A 16,736-nucleotide genomic window follows, 5' to 3' on the forward strand; every position below is an offset into this window, starting at 1 on the left:
TATCACTAATCTTTATCTAAACATAACAAATTAAAAAATAAATAAATAAATAAAGTAACATGAAAACTCTAACGGTGCCTGTCTCTGAGATCGTAAATAGAATTAAAGCTAACTAGAGAGAGTATTCCGGAAACGTTTTTTTGCAGTAGTACGCGACAAGTGGAAATCGAAAACATCTGAACAGCAATTGAAAACGCGACACATGCTGAGGAAAGGTTCGTTATATGCATAATTTGTTCTAGCACGAGGTAACCTCAGAAATGGCTGGTATCGAAGACTGCGTTGATGGATGTTGAAATTCAATTTTTGTAACAGATCTGGACAATCAATTCGTGATAATATTAAATCAGAAACAAAAACTGCTTTCGAGACATCACGGCGAACGGATAGCAGGTCAAGATCAATTAGCTTACAACGGTCCTGGTAGCTGGGAAGGTTATGAGGGTCGTTCCAAGGAAGACGACGAAGTGCATTGATTTGTTCTTCATGATAGAGATACCACTTTCTAGTCCAGCTTCGGGTTTTCTGCCTCTTCCTGGTAGCTCATCCAAAGAATAAATGTTCCTCAAACTTATTAATGATGGTTTTAACGCTGACATGATGAATTCCAAATCGCTTCGCCAATTAATACCCTTCTCACTTAGCCATATGTCCAGAACCTTAATTTTCACTTCCGTTTCAATACCGACATTTTGGAAACGCAGAATTTCAACCGCCTAAACAAACGAAAACTGACAGCCAAACGCACAGCATGCTGTGATCTGAGCAAAAAAAACCATCACAAATACATGCGTACAGCACAAATGTATGTGGATAGCTTATTTTCGATACACTCCTTATAATACAATACAGTATACTGTAATATAACATATTAATTATAACACAATACAATACAATATATAACAGTTAATGTCGCAGTGTAAGTTATGCTCTTCCTTCATCGCAGTTTTGCAGGAAATATAATATTAATATTATATTTCCTGCAGAACTGCAGGATTATTTATAATAACAGTAATAATATAATGTAATATAATTAAATTCAATGTGTAATAAATAATGTAATAAACAAAAGAATTATATGTTGTAATATACTATGATAAATATAGAACTTTAGGATGAGCTTTAACTGTTGAGCCATTTCGCACCCTCTCATTCTGCTACTAACGCAGAAGGCGATAGCACCCAGACGACCAAATGCCATCATAGACACACGGGGATGCATGAGATAGGAACTAGTGAGGACTTAATTATTATAATTAAGCTCGCAAAATGTTTTTCTGAAACAACTTGCTTGGGAATAGCACGTAGTTTTACATTATGTAAACTACATTGATACCTGAATGCTGATCAATGCCGACGCCGGCCACGTCCGAATGCAGATTTACTTGGGAGAGAAGGATTGTTAATTCAATGCATCTTGCTACTAGAAACCGAGGAATCGTCTGTATTTCCACATGCATCACAGAAAGGGGTTGTTTGTTAGTAAATTTTCGAATAATATCATGTGTTCATTGTCGACTACCGAGAATACGTTCCGATTTTATCGTGTTTTGTATTAGAATGTGCTTTCTTCTAAAATACGAAATATCTTCGGAAACTCGTAGAGCTCCGAACAGCCGGCTGTCGGGAGCTTCACTATAAATTTATACATTTAATTCATTGTGTTCTGTTTTTTTAATAGACTGCCCTAATACTGGCAGGATATCACTCGATCATCATTCATCGAACAACAACGGCTTACGCGATACGAAGTAATGTCGATATCTACTCCCTAAAAAAATCTCGCAGTCTAAACTATATTTACATACGTCCTTGTTAAGCACGGCCGCAAAAAATATCTGCACGGTTATAAACCTCACGCGCGCGACTCAAACTTGACGTTTAAACCGAATAAAAATAGATCCATTGATCAAACGTTCCCCGAATAATCGACGAAGTTTAGTCTAGCCCGAATTTAAGTAAGGAGAAATTGAAAATTGAAAACGTAAAATTAATTAAACACTCGCGAATGGGTTTGCTGCAGACCAATTTTAGATTTTTAGCTTGAATCACACGATTGACTTGTAAATGTTCACACATTTCATATAAATCTGATAACACCGACACTGATATGCCGATGGTGCTTAGATCGGTTGACATCGTTTAATTTTGGGTCGTGAATTCACAGTTTCCGTCGCTTGGGCATTTTTTTTTTTGGTTTTGCGAATCAGCATTATTCAATAAATTACACTTTCAACTAATCAACACACACTAGTCACAGCAGCACTATCACTTGAAATAACTGCTTCGACGGATCAGGGTAATTTCGCCGAAAGTCGTTTCGCCGAAAGGGTCATTTCGCCGAATGTCATTTCGCCGAATGCTGAAATCGTCTTCAAATCGTAATTGGAATTGATTTAAAATAAAGACAAATAAAAGATGATAGCGTTAACGCCGTTTTGTTGACCTACAATTGTACTTCTTGAATGAAAATTGATTCATGAACCTCAGAACGGAGTTCTCAAGAAAACTTGTTGACTATTAGCTACTAAGAATCAAAGCAATTGCATTGGTGTATCTACCAGGCGAATGTAGCTGGTATTTTCCGTTTATTAAGTGAAAATCAAAAAACATCTAATGCGGCTACGCCACATCGTTTTGGTTCATGTGCTGTCCGACCTCGCTACCGCTTGTTCGAACCTAACTAAAGCAAAGAAACCTAGCTTTGAGTAGACCGGACAAACGAGGCGGTTACAGGTTTGTATGCAAGAGGCCGCCGCTTCCGACGGCGGGTCGGCGGTTGACTCAACTGGCGTCGCCTCGGCTTTGTGCCGCCGAGCCATCTTGGCTTTGGTTATGTGGCTGCGCCACATCAGTTATACAGGACACATAACATACAGGAGACATGACCTTTTCGGCGAAATGACCCTTTCGGTGAAATGACCCTTTCGGCGAAACGTCTTTCGGCGAAATGACCCGCTCCCGCTTCGACCAATTACTTTACTATAAGTTGGATGATACACATTGAAATTAGACTTTTTTGAAAGTAACACTTAGGCACCGCATCTTATTCTGCGTATGCGTTTTTGAAAAAATGTGGTAGATTTGGCCTAATTTCAACTTTCTGCAAAATAAAGGAAAGGGGGGGGGGGGGGGGGGGAATTCAAAAAAATATTCAAAATAAACTCAAACACGAAATCCTGAAAGAGAAGGTTAGAAAATTGTTTTGTATCCAAAAACGTAAAAAAATTCACTTAAAACAAGCCAAACAATATCCCCAAGTTTTCGAAACTTTCCTAAGAAAAGTAAGTATGTCAGAACATTGCGAATCCGAACGCAAACGAACTCTCCATCATAAGAAATTCGAAAATTTACGTTTCAAAAATCGACAAGTCGACCTCCAAACCCTCCGGTACAGTTTGCAAAGGACTTTCTAGTCAATCGTTCCTTTGCCCAGTTCAACGTAATCGTTTTGAACACGAAAGTATTCTAATAGAAAAAACATTTTCATCCAGTCTATCCGGTAGACTTCCTCGTTTCTAAAACGATTCGGATTCAACCTGCTTGACTTTGCATACCGCAGCTAGACTTCATCCTTTTACCTAAGCTTATTATTGTTTCACTAACACACCTTCATCCGGTTTCACATTAACCTAACCGTCGACGGCTGGCATGGTGTGGCTGGCAAGGAAAACACTCATAAGCATCATCACCAACAAAAACAACAACAACATCTTGCTAGCGCATAAGATGATCCTGCCTGTTTTCCCATTTCGACACTTGTTCGCCGTATCCTCCCTCTGCATTATTCAGCAGGATATCACACCACCGTTTGTGTCTTTCCTTGCCTTCCGGGGGAAAATGCGACTAGGCAGGAATGTGTGTCCCACTCCCCCACTACTACTACTAGTACTACTCCGGCACGTCCAACAAGCTGGATGAGAAGTGCTCGAGGAAAACCGAAACCTCTTTCATAAATGATATGTTTTTGCCAATATTTGTTATTCCATAAAGAGGCACATGCCGGGTTGATTGTTATGAGTCAGTATCGTGGGATCGAATGAAGAAGAAGAAGAACAAGAAAAAACGGTACCGGCTTTTCTAGGCGGGGGAGGAAACCTTGAGCAGTCATTCGACGAACCCCACGGAGTACCGGGACTAGGCATGTTTTGGCTAGGTTTGCTCGGCTTCGGCTTCGGATTCGGAGAGGGGGTGGGAATGACACAATTAACAAAGCAAGCGACGTCGACGATTTTGTGTTTCCTTACACAAATTAGGTGCGCGTAGTTTGTACACAATATTTACCATAAACTTGTAGCAGATTTGGCAGTGGTTCAATTTAATTCTTCAATAGGCTTCGGAGGGGCGTCGTCGAGTGTCAGAGGCGGACGTCGGAGTGCAATTGCCGCAATATGACACCTCTCTGTCGGTTCTTGCTGCTGCTGTTGCTGTGAAAAGCTGCCAAAAAAGGTGTTGGGTCGGGTTGGCCAGTCCGGACGACGATGTTCGCATTTCCTCGTTTGGTTGGTTGCTGTTGGTTTTTCGTTCTTTTTGGTGTGTGGTTTTGCGATGCAAACAGCAATACTCGGAAGGGACATTGTTTATTTTGTGTGCCTCCTTAATTGCATGTGTGCATGTGTGTGAACGTTATCGTGAGCAGTGACAGGGACAGGAGGAGGGTAATGAGTGTTGTTCACACTGAACTGCCACGAAGAGATGTTTTCTCGGGGCCAATTATTTATGCTGGCTGGTTTAATGGCAACTATTTGTTCGGCGGTGTCAGATTAAGCTCATTTTAATAATGTTATTAAATATGAGTTTGTCACACGCGGCCAGGGAGGGGGCTGACGGGGGAGGCCGGAGCGATAATTTTACGGTATGATAAATGGTCGATTTGTCGTCGTTAAAGATCCGTCCGTCCGTCCGGTTCCAAGAAAGGAAAGTACAACGAAAATACTTTAATTTCGGTGATTAATGTTATTTTATGGCATGCATAATTCATACCACAATTATTTCCTTATCGGATTTCACGTTCTTGAGTATAATTGGTGAAGTTCTGCCTTTTTCCTGCGAAACTCTCGTATGATGGCAGCATCGAAGATTGGAGAAAAATGCTAACTAATAATTTTGATTTTTTGTTTTTGGAGCCTTCAGGCCATGCGGAATTTTACCAGTTTATGATTAAAAACATTTGTCAAGAAAATTAAATAATAATTGAATTACATGTAGGAAATCGGAGCTGCAATTAAGTTCATTATCAAAGACGAGTTTCAGAAACACGAACAGCGCCAAAAAAAAAAAGGTTTTCGAAATCTTTCGAACGTTTTATGGTCTTCATTCGCTTTTACAACTTCTTCCTTTGTATATTGAGCTTCTGCTGTAAATATGTCATTATAATTACCTGTTTCGTTAGTTCGGAGAAATTATAGGCAGCAGAAGTTTTTTTCTCATTTGACATCAGTTTAACATTTTTGGGTCAGTTTTTACTGATTTTGAATAGCAATGTCGTATGTCGGATATTTTCCTGACAGATTTTCCAGCAATTTGTGTCGAAACGACGTCACAGTAAGCAGGTTTGCGATAAAACTGTTAAATTGATTCTCAAATGTTACCAGCAATTTCTGCAAATATGGGCCATCCTGTTTCAAAAGACAACGTATGAAGGAATGAGACTATAGGAATTGCTATACGCTTACGCACCACACGAATATCAGGATCCAAAATTTCTCTGAAAATCTCAAAAATATTCTTAGCGGTACTTAAATTCAACACAAACTGCTAGTGCACGAGTCGCAGACGAAGCGTGAAAGAAGAAAGGATATCACTCTCAACAATACGCCATTTGGTCGCGAGCTTTATGACCGTCAGTAGTATTTAGAAACTGGGTTGGTGGTTCAGAGTGAAAAGCTAGTTCGACAGATTCTCAAAATCAGTAAGACCGCAACTTTTGTCCTTTGAATTTATGATTCGACTGTGAAGTCTGTTGATATATTAGACATTGTTTTGCATTAAAGACTGTCCCAGAATGTATGGAAGCAACCAAAAACCGCTGCCATTTCGCAATGGTTCAGAATCTGTCAATTTTTATGGCTGCGTCCTGTTGTTTACACTCTTCTCTAACCACTTGTGCAGTTGTTTATTCGTTTTCATCAGTCGAAAAATTGTGTACAAATGGTGCACAGAACGTGGACTGCCACTGAGAAAGATAGCAAAAATGGAAGGAGTAAGCGAAAACGCCGTGCGAAATGCAATCAGGAAGTTCGGTGAGGATAACACCTTTGAGGATAAACCGAAAACGGGTCGAAAAAAAGGTCCTGCTAACCCTCAGTTGGATAAACGTATACTGAAGGCGTTCGAGCAAAAGAAGGAGGTTTCAGTTCGGGATGTGGCCAAAAAAGTGGGCGCTTCTAAGTCAAATGTTCTTCGTGCTAAAGCACGTTTGAATCTTCGAACCTATAAGAAGCAGAAACAACCAAAACGTAGTCCGAAACAAGAAGCATCGATCAGGCCGAGGGTTTGAAAGCTGTACGACACGATTCTTGCTAGAAATTTGAACTGCATAATCATGGAAGACGAAACCTACGTGAAACTCGATTACAAATCCTTGCCGGGACCACAATATTATACGGTGCAAGAAGGGCAAGTGTTAAACCAATCCGAGACATCGATTGAAGTCGAAAAATATGGTAAGAAAACTATGGTCTGGCAAGCAATTTGTAGCTGCGGTAAGATTTCGAAACCCTTCATCACCACTGCTTCAATGAACAGCGAAATATACATCAAGGAATGTTTAGAAAAACAACTTCTACCCATGATTCGAATCCAGAAGGATCCGTTTGTCTTTTGGCCAGATCTTGCTTCTGGCCACTACTCGAAATCAACGGTAGAATGGTATACTACCAAAAATGTAACTTTCGTCCCAAAAGACATGAATCCACAAAATTGCCCACAACTTCGACCAATTGAGGAGTTTCGGGCATTAACGAAGGCACATATTAGGAAATATGTCTCGGCAGCCGAAACCACGCAACAGTTCGAAAACAGATTGGAAAAAAGTGTGTATGGAATTTAATGAGAAACGTTCGTAAGAAGGTGCGCCAGCTAGTCTACAATGGCTAAGTAGCAAATGTTGAGAATAATATTCTGTTGTTGTAGTCTAATATTATCAGTATATCGAATAAAATATCTAACACTTGTGAATTATTTACAGCGAAATCAAAGTGCGTCCATACTTTCCGGGACAGTCTTTATGTAGGTTTTCAGTCAAGCTGGCAAAACTTGGTTCTCAAATGTTACCAGCAATTTCTGCAAATGTGGGCCATCACAAGGCAACGTATGAAGGGATAGTACTAAAACAATTCCTTTACGTCTACGCACAACACTACGCACAACTTTGCGAGCATCAGGGTCGGATATTTATCTGAAGCACTCTTTGAACAGATATACTCTTAACGGTACTTGTTGAAGCGTGAGGTGCTATAACATAAACTACTAATGCACTGATGAGTCGTAGACGAAACATTAAAAAAGTGAGGAAAATCCTCTACACAGTATGACACTTACTAGTGAATGCAATGATGGTTGGTATTCTTTACCTGTACCCGAACCCTACAATAAATTTTCTTCCTGTACCTGATTCGAATTCCAAATAAATATTTCCCCAGTATCCGAACCTAATCTGAGCCTGTCAGTTTTTTTTTCGGGTCGAGTTTTCTAGTCGTTTAAAATGGAAAAATTGTCACCCGCACCCGTCCCGAAGCCGATAAACAATATTTTACTAAACCCGTCGTCGGGTTTGGGTTCAGATCGGGTTTCGAGTACAAATACCCGGTGGCTCAAAATGAAAAGCGTTGATCTTGCGAACCAGTTGTCGTATATTTGAGCCTCAATTTCCAAAGATTCTTAGAATCAGTAGAACTCTAGCATAATATTGTCATGTACAACTTAAGAGTTTGTTGAAATATAAGGCACCGTTTGCATTGGAATGTGGTATCTTAATTATATGTTGATTTGGTTTTAGTGATCGACCCAAGGTTTTATACGTGGTTTTGGTCTAGTATTGTATCTTTTGCTAATTCTTTGACCTTGTTCTAAATCTTGTCTTAGGCCTGGTTTTTTATCTTGTCTTTGGTCTTGTCCTTGGTCTTGAATTGGTCTTGTCATTGGTCTTGTCTGTGGTCTTGCCTTCAGTTTTGTCTTTGGTCTTGTTTTTAGTCTTGTCTTTGGTCTTGTCCTTGGTTTTGTCTTTGGTCTTGTCTGGTCTTGTTTTTGGTATTGTCTGTGGTTTTATCTTTGGTCTTGTCTTTGGACTTGTCTTTGATCGCGTCTTTGGTTGTGTCTTCAGTCTTGTCTTTGGTCTTGTTCTTGGTCTCTTATCGCTCTTGACTTTGGTCTTGTCTTTGGTTTTGTCTTTGGTCTTGTCTTTGATCTTGACTTTGGTATTGTCCTTGGTCTTGTTTTCAGTTCTATCTTTGGTCTTGTTCTCCGACTTGTCTTTGATCCCATCCTTGTTCTTGTCTTCAGTCTTGTCTTAGGTCTTGTTTATGGTGTTACCTTTGGTTTAATCTTTGATCTTATCTTAGATCGTGTCCTCAGTCTTGTCTTTGTTTTTGTCTTTGGTTTTTTACTTGGTCTTGTTTTCTGTCTTATCTTCAGTCTTGTCTCTTTGGTCTTGTATTTGGTCCTGTTTTTTGTTTTGCTTAGTCGGTAAACCGTATTCACCTAGTAATAAATACTTCTGGAGTACATAGAAAGTCTGACAAAAATAATAAATCTATCTTATCTTAATCTTATTCTGCCCATAAATAGTTGAACACTATCTGGATAATTGACCTTAATTCTGAGTTTGTTGCTCTTTTTTTTTTCATCCTGGGAACATTCTATTCAGGTTCCAATGGAGGTACCCAAACTAATAATCTAGGTAAATTATTGCGATAATTTTTAGCTATTTTTAGGTAAATAAGATTAACAAGATGGTAATTTTGTTTTATTTTTCAGTTTTTGAGCAAATTCTAGATGCTATTTTTCCAACTAACTTTCTGAGTACTGCAAAGCAAAGCAAAGTCCTGGCATTACATTCCTTTCGTGGAACTTGGCCTTTCTGTTTCAACAGACTCCGCAGCCGATTCATAGCGTACAGAATCATTGCATAGCTAGTGCCACGATCCTACTGACACTAAGAATCCTTCCAAGGTCGGGGCTCGAACATACGACAACTGGCTTGTGAGCCCAGTGCCCTATGCATTGAACCACCAACCCGGGCATTCTGAGTACTGCACAAGTGTTAATTTTCAGGTGCATTTAGTTTACAGTGTAGGTTTTGTCATTGATCTTGTCTCTGGTCTCATCTTAATTCTTGTTTGTGGTTTTGTTGTTGGTGCTGTCTTTGTTCTTGTCTTTAGTCTTCTTTTTGGTGTTGTCTTTGGTCGTGTCTTTAGTCTTGTTCTAATACTTGTCTTTGGTTATGTCTCTGGTCTTATTTTCGGTCTTGTCTTTGGCCTAGTCTTTGGTCTCGTCCTTGTTCTTGTCTTTGGCCGAAGTGTCTTTGATTTTGTCGTGACATCTTCATCTACTTCTCTGATTTTGTTTTCATCTGCTTCTCTGTCTCCTTTTCCAGACCCATCTTCGACTTCACCTTTCTTTTTTATCTCATTCATCCATTATATTTACACTTTCTCTGATAACTGTTTCCTTTCTCGGATCGGTTTTTGCTTATTGCCTTTTGGTTGTGTGGCATTGGGTTTTCTACGTGTTTAGGTCCCTAGATTTAGGAGTTTTCAGAATTTTTCAAGTTTATGAGCTTTCAGATTTTCGGGCTCAGATTATTTTTCGTTGAATTTTTATGCTTATAGGGATTTTGAGTATTTAAGTTTTCGGACTTAAAGTTTTTGGTGTTTTATACCAAGGGATTTTTTTTGGTTAAGAGTTTCTAGATTATGAAATTTTTTGTTCGGTGTTTAGGTTTGTAGTTTCTTTTTGTTATTCAAGGCATTTTGAGTTCCTCGGTTATTAAATTTTTTGGGTTTTTAAGTTTTTCATTTAATAGTTTCTAGTTTCTAGGCTATCAATTAACATCAATTAACATTGGATTTTTCGGATTTTGAAACTTTAAGTTTTTTGGGCTTTCGCATGTTTGGTTTTGTGAGTATTTTACCTAAATTTATGATTTTATTGAATTTTGCAGTTTTAATTTTTTTGTTTTGGGTATCAGACTTTCGGCTTTCTGTTCAAGTTTTCGGATTTTAAATTTTTTGGGTTTTAGGTTTTTGGTGTTTTTGGGCTCGCAATTTTTATAAACTTTTGGGATTTTAAGTATTTCGGTTTTTGGATTTTAGGGATTTTAAGTGTTGGGGCTTGAAGCCTTTTAAGATTTAGGCTTTTTTTTTTGTTTTTCGGTTTCTAGTTATTTATGGCATTTCAGGTTTTCGGGTTTTTAATTTTTTCGGGGTTGGAGTTGTTGGTTTATGGGGTTTTAGAACTTAGATTTTTTGGGTCTTTGGGTGTTTAGGGTTTTGAGGTTTTGGGTATTTGTTTTTTTTTTATTTTGGGATCTTGGAATTTGCGGTTTTAATGTTCTTGTGATTTAAGGATTTGGTTTTTGAGTTTTCTGTTTTTTTTTATTTTAGTGGTCTAAGTTTTTTGGTTTCAAGGTTTTAGAATTTTAAAAATCGTGAGTTTTTACATTTATTGATTTTTTGGGTTTTAAGATTTTAAGGTTCTGTTTATTGGGTTTTAAGGGTTTCCGGAGTTTTGGTTTTTTTAGGTGTTATGGTGCTTTTAGATTGCTGCGTTTTAAGTTTTTGGGTTTCTAGAGTTTTTGGGATTTGAGGGTTTTCAGATTTGTTCTAAAAATGTTCTTGGGATTTTAGGTTCTAGGGTTTATTTTTGGTTTCTTGATATTTGAAGATTTTGATTTTTTGGGCTTTTGAGTGTTTCAGTTTATGGGTTTTTATATTTTTGGGTTTTGTGTTGTTAGGGTTGTTTTACTTTTTGGGTCTTTGAGATTTCATGCTTTCATGCTTTTGTTTTTTTTTTAATTTTTGGTGTTTTCGGTTTTCGGGTTCTTAGGGATTTTGGTTTTTGTTTTGTTTGGGATTTAGATTTATTTTTTGGTCTACGAGTTTTTTGGTTATTACTAATTTTTTGGTTTCAAGAGTTTTTTGGATTTAATGTTTTAAAAACTTTAGGATCGTGGGCTTTTGATTCTTTGTGTTTCCAGATTTTCAAACTTTTGTTTTTTTTTTAGTTTTAAGGGTTTTCGGGATTTTGGTTCCCCTCGGGTTTTTAGATGTTTGGGTTTTGTGTTTTTTTTTTTGACTTTCAGGATTTTGATATTTTTAGCTTTAGTGGTTTTTTGAGCATTTCAGTTTTCGGTTGTTTGGATTTTTAGGATTTTGAGGTTTTGGGTCTTAGAGTTTTCGGGTTTCTACGATTTTGGGTTCTAGAGTTCTTGGGTTGAGGTTTAGGGATTTCCAGATTTTTGCGTTTAGATTTTCGGGAAATTTTTCGATGTCTGATGGCTGGGAGTTTTTGGAATTTTGGAATTTTAAGATTTTTTTTTAAATTTTTGGGATTACGAGATTTTAGAATTTAAAGATTTTGTGATTTAAAGATTTTTCGGTTTTTATGTTTGAGGGTTTCATGCTTTTCGGTTTTTAGAATTTGAGTTTTCAGAGTTTTTAGGATTGTTTCTATGTTATTGTCTTAATTTATATGTCATGTTTATGTTTCTGTTTTTGTTTTTGTTTTTGTTTTTGTTTTTGTTTTTGTTTTTGTTTTTGTTTTTGTTTTTGTTTTTGTTTTTGTTTTTGTTTTTGTTTTTGTTTTTGTTTTTGTTTTTGTTTTTGTTTTTGTTTTTGTTTTTGTTTTTGTTTTTGTTTTTGTTTTTGTTTTTGTTTTTGTTTTTGTTTTTGTTTTTGTTTTTGTTTTTGTTTTTGTTTTTGTTTTTGTTTTTGTTTTTGTTTTTGTTTTTGTTTTTGTTTTTGTTTTTGTTTTTGTTTTTGTTTTTGTTTTTGTTTTTGTTTTTGTTTTTGTTTTTGTTTTTGTTTTTGTTTTTGTTTTTGTTTTTGTTTTTGTTTTTGTTTTTGTTTTTGTTTTTGTTTTTGTTTTTGTTTTTGTTTTTGTTTTTGTTTTTGTTTTTGTTTTTGTTTTTGTTTTTGTTTTTGTTTTTGTTTTTGTTTTTGTTTTTGTTTTTGTTTTTGTTTTTGTTTTTGTTTTTGTTTTTGTTTTTGTTTTTGTTTTTGTTTTTGTTTTTGTTTTTGTTTTTGTTTTTGTTTTTGTTTTTGTTTTTGTTTTTGTTTTTGTTTTTGTTTTTGTTTTTGTTTTTGTTTTTGTTTTTGTTTTTGTTTTTGTTTTTGTTTTTGTTTTTGTTTTTGTTTTTGTTTTTGTTTTTGTTTTTGTTTTTGTTTTTGTTTTTGTTTTTGTTTTTGTTTTTGTTTTTGTTTTTGTTTTTGTTTTTGTTTTTGTTTTTGTTTTTGTTTTTGTTTTTGTTTTTGTTTTTGTTTTTGTTTTTGTTTTTGTTTTTGTTTTTGTTTTTGTTTTTGTTTTTGTTTTTGTTTTTGTTTTTGTTTTTGTTTTTGTTTTTGTTTTTGTTTTTGTTTTTGTTTTTGTTTTTGTTTTTGTTTTCGATTTTGGTCTTGGTCTTGATCTTGGTCTTGGTCTTGGTCTTGATCTTGAACTTGATCTTGATTTTGGTCTTGGTCTTGGTCTTGGTCTTGGTCTTGGTCCTGGCCTTGGTCTTGGTTTTGGTCTTGGTCTTGGTCTGGGTCTTGGTTTTGGTCTTAGTCTTAGTCTTAGTCTTGGTGTTTGTCTTGGTCTTGGTCTTGGTCTTGGTCTTGGTCTTGGTCTTGGTCTTGGTTTTGGTTTTGGTCTTGGTTTTGGTCTTGGTCTTGGTTTTGGTTTTGGTTTTGGTCTTGGTTTTGGTCTTGGTCTTGGTCTTGGTCTTGGTCTTGGTCTTGGTCTTGGTCTTGGTTTTGGTCTTGGTCTTGATCTTGATCTTGGTCTTGGTCTTGGTCTTGGTCTTGGTCTTGGTCTTGGTCTTGGTCTTGGTCTTGGTCTTGGTCTTGGTCTTGGTCTTGGTCTTGGTCTTGGTCTTGGTCTTGGTCTTGGTCTTGGTCTTGGTCTTGGTCTTGGTCTTGGTCTTGGTCTTGGTCTTGGTCTTGATCTTGAACTTGATCTTGATTTTGGTCTTGGTCTTGGTCTTGGTCTTGGTCCTGGCCTTGGTCTTGGTTTTGGTCTTGGTCTTGGTCTGGGTCTTGGTTTTGGTCTTAGTCTTAGTCTTAGTCTTGGTGTTTGTCTTGGTCTTGGTCTTGGTCTTGGTCTTGGTCTTGGTCTTGATCTTGGTCTTGGTCTTGATCTTGAACTTGATCTTGATTTTGGTCTTGGTCTTGGTCTTGGTCTTGGTCTTGGTCCTGGCCTTGGTCTTGGTTTTGGTCTTGGTCTTGGTCTGGGTCTTGGTTTTGGTCTTAGTCTTAGTCTTAGTCTTGGTGTTTGTCTTGGTCCTGGTCTTGGTCTTGGTCTTGGTTTTGGTTTTGGTCTTGGTTTTGGTCTTGGTCTTGGTTTTGGTTTTGGTTTTGGTCTTGGTTTTGGTCTTGGTCTTGGTTTTGGTCTTGGTCTTGATCTTGATCTTGATCTTGGTCTTGGTCTTGGTCTTGGTCTTGGTCTTGGTCTTGGTCTTAGTCTTAGTCTTGGTGTTGGTCTTGGTCTTGGTATTGGTCTTGGTTTTGGTCTTGGTCTTGGTCCTGGTCTTGGTTTTGGTCTTGGTCTTAGTCTTAGTGTTGGTCTTGGTCTTGATCTTGGTCTTGGTCTTAGTCTTAGTCTTAGTCTTAGTCTTGGTCTTGGTCTTGGTCTTGGTCTTGGTCTTGGTCTTGGTCTTGGTCTTGGTCTTGGTCTTGGTCTTGGTCTTGGTCTTGGTCTTGGTCTTGGTCTTGGTCTTGGTCTTGGTCTTGGTCTTGGTCTTGGTCTTGGTCTTGGTCTTGGTCTTGGTCTTGGTCTTGGTCTTGGTCTTGGTCTTGGTCTTGGTCTTGGTCTTGGTCTTGGTCTTGGTCTTGGTCTTGGTCTTGGTCTTGGTCTTGGTCTTGGTCTTGGTCTTGGTCTTGGTCTTGGTCTTGGTCTTGGTCTTGGTCTTGGTCTTGGTCTTGGTCTTGGTCTTGGTCTTGGTCTTGGTCTTGGTCTTGGTCTTGGTCTTGGTCTTGGTCTTGGTCTTGGTCTTGGTCTTGGTCTTGGTCTTGGTCTTGGTCTTGGTCTTGGTCTTGGTCTTGGTCTTGGTCTTGGTCTTGGTCTTGGTCTTGGTCTTGGTCTTGGTCTTGGTCTTGGTCTTGGTCTTGGTCTTGGTCTTGGTCTTGGTCTTGGTCTTGGTCTTGGTCTTGGTCTTGGTCTTGGTCTTGGTCTTGGTCTTGGTCTTGGTCTTGGTCTTGGTCTTGGTCTTAGTCTTAGTTTTGGTGTTGGTCTTGGTCTTGGTCTTGGGCTTTGTCTTGTTCTTGTTTATGGTTACTGTACGTATCACAAATTGATTCTCGGAACATTTCGGAAATAGTTCTGAATTTACCCTTTTTCCTATCGAATGCATGAATAAAGCCACATTGAAGTTGCTGTTTTTCCTTCCTTGTCTATTTTAATGTTTTTTACGAGACAAGAACAATAAAAGTTGGATATTTTTATTCGTAAACAAATGGATACTAAGAGAGTGTTCCGGGGCACTCCACTGCAGGATGTCGAAAAAGCAGAGGCTGTCTGCTCCACTGAATACAATAAAATTAGTTTCTATTGTTTATGTACAAAATATAATCTAAATTATAAATTGATCAGCCGTCTTTTTGCATGATTCACGTGTATTGAACCATGTCAAGTAAACAAATTAAAACCCGAAGAGAAAAAACCATCAACATTATTAGTTTCAGCCCTGAACCTGATGTTGCTATCGATGCTCCACCGGCTCGTCGAAGGAATCCTTGCCGGGTCCACCTGAAACCAAACGGAATGGAATGAATGGAGAAAGCCAACACCGGAAAACGGATCCCTCGAACGGCATGCCGGCGTTGTGCTGCGAGGATTCTGCCGAGGATTTTCTCCCCCAAAAGCAGGCAAGCATGCTAACACGAAAGAAAGATACTGCAAAACGACGTTTGGGGTTCCGTTGGTGTTGGTTGGGTTTTCCTGAAGGTGTGTAAGGAGGGGGGGGGGGGGGGGGGGGGGCGAAATGTGAAGTGAAGTGGGGACCCAGCAAATAATAAAATAGCGAGTTAGCTGTATGTTCGCGCGAGGGCGACCGTCGTTTTTGTCGATGAGAGCGAAAGCAACCGTCACCCCGACATCAAGAGGACGTAGAAACAGGAGCTAGCCGGTGGATGTGGATGCGCGTTGAATTGGATTGTTACCGACATTTGGGCTTACGGCAGGTACCTACGGCCGCCGGGACGCGTCATGTGGGACGACGCGCCGTTTGATGCGATAGAGACGCACTCAGGACCGATGTGACTCTGACAGCGATGCTGTCGGATTCGTCTGTCGGATTTGGACACTGCTAGTGCATGTTTCAATTGTAATTTATTATAGCTTATTGAATTAAACAGACACACGACGATTCTACAGTTCGTCAGTTCTAATCTCAACGCCCTCTGGCGGCCCTGACTGTGTGCGAGCAATTGTGCAGATTGAGTAGGCCTCCCTCGGCAAAGTAAATCCTCTTTCTCCCCCCAGCCCAAAACGAAACACCCCCCCGACAAGAATGTGCGAAAACATCAAATATTTTCTCGACTCTATTGTAGTCCAGTTATTCCTAGAGTAAATAATCTGACATTGACACTCACCTCACCCACGATTCTGCACGATTCTTCGTAGATCTGGAGTTTTTTTTTCTTCTGCCTTCTAACTTCTCTATTACTGTGATGTGTACAAAGGTTGTACGTTTACGATTTCGTCCGTCCGTCCGTCGTTTCCTCCGTGGTCCTTCCTTCTTCGCGATGACGACGGTGAAGACGAGGAAAGCCGAAAAGCTATTGCAATTCTGACGGATGTTTGCTCAAACAAGTCAATGTTGGCGTTGCGGGGTCGGGGGGAGGGTGGCTTATTCTGCGAATTCCCCTCAAGTCTTAAACTGTACCGCACTTACGATGATGACGGTCTTCTTCTTCTTTTTATTCGCCGGTTTGGGAATCAGGAATCAGGAATCAGAACAAATTGGCTCAAATGGCACGTTCCCCTTGATATTTGGAGATTTGTGCCTTGCCATCAATTTGTTTTTAGCATCATTTTCCCGATATATAAGAGGGAAGGATTGAAAGGAAATGGTAAGGGTTGGACTAGGAGGATGGGAAAAATTGACGACACAAAAACACATAAAAGCAGAAGTAAATTCTGCACCCCTAAGGGATGCTGAACAATCTGCTGAGGATCACATTTAGTGGAAGCAGAAGGAAATTCTGAACCTCTACGAGGTCCCGAACAGTCTGCTGTTAATAAAACCTCCAACCCCCGAGAGGATTTAGAGATCTTACAAAAGCGACACCATTCTGCACTCCCGGAAGAATGCAGAACGACTCGCAGTATGTACGAGCAGAAGTAAATTCGGTACCCCCCAGAGGATGCCAAACAATCTGCCAAACCCTATTTAAGGTGAATACAGAAGGGATTCATTCACTCCAGGAAGAACGATGAACCCTTCTGACTATAGCTCCTTACCACATTGGGTGAGAAACGAGAGAATATCCTTCAATTTTAGCTCCACATACACAGACTCAACCATGTATGGAGAACCAAAA

General features: G+C 38.8%; 1 protein-coding gene across 1 annotated transcript in view; it reads right to left on the reverse strand.

The window, feature by feature from the left end:
* LOC131426143 (titin homolog) overlaps positions 1 to 16,361 on the reverse strand; it is a 204,438-nt gene extending 188,077 nt beyond the window's left edge. Inside the window, exon 1 of the mRNA XM_058588602.1 lies at positions 15,786 to 16,361. The gene's annotated coding sequence lies outside the window, so the exon portion shown is untranslated. The remainder of the gene's footprint in view (positions 1 to 15,785) is intronic.
* Positions 16,362 to 16,736: the final 375 nt, after the last annotated feature.

Source organism: Malaya genurostris, chromosome 1, assembly GCF_030247185.1.
Source record: "Malaya genurostris strain Urasoe2022 chromosome 1, Malgen_1.1, whole genome shotgun sequence".
NCBI lineage: Eukaryota > Metazoa > Arthropoda > Insecta > Diptera > Culicidae > Malaya > Malaya genurostris.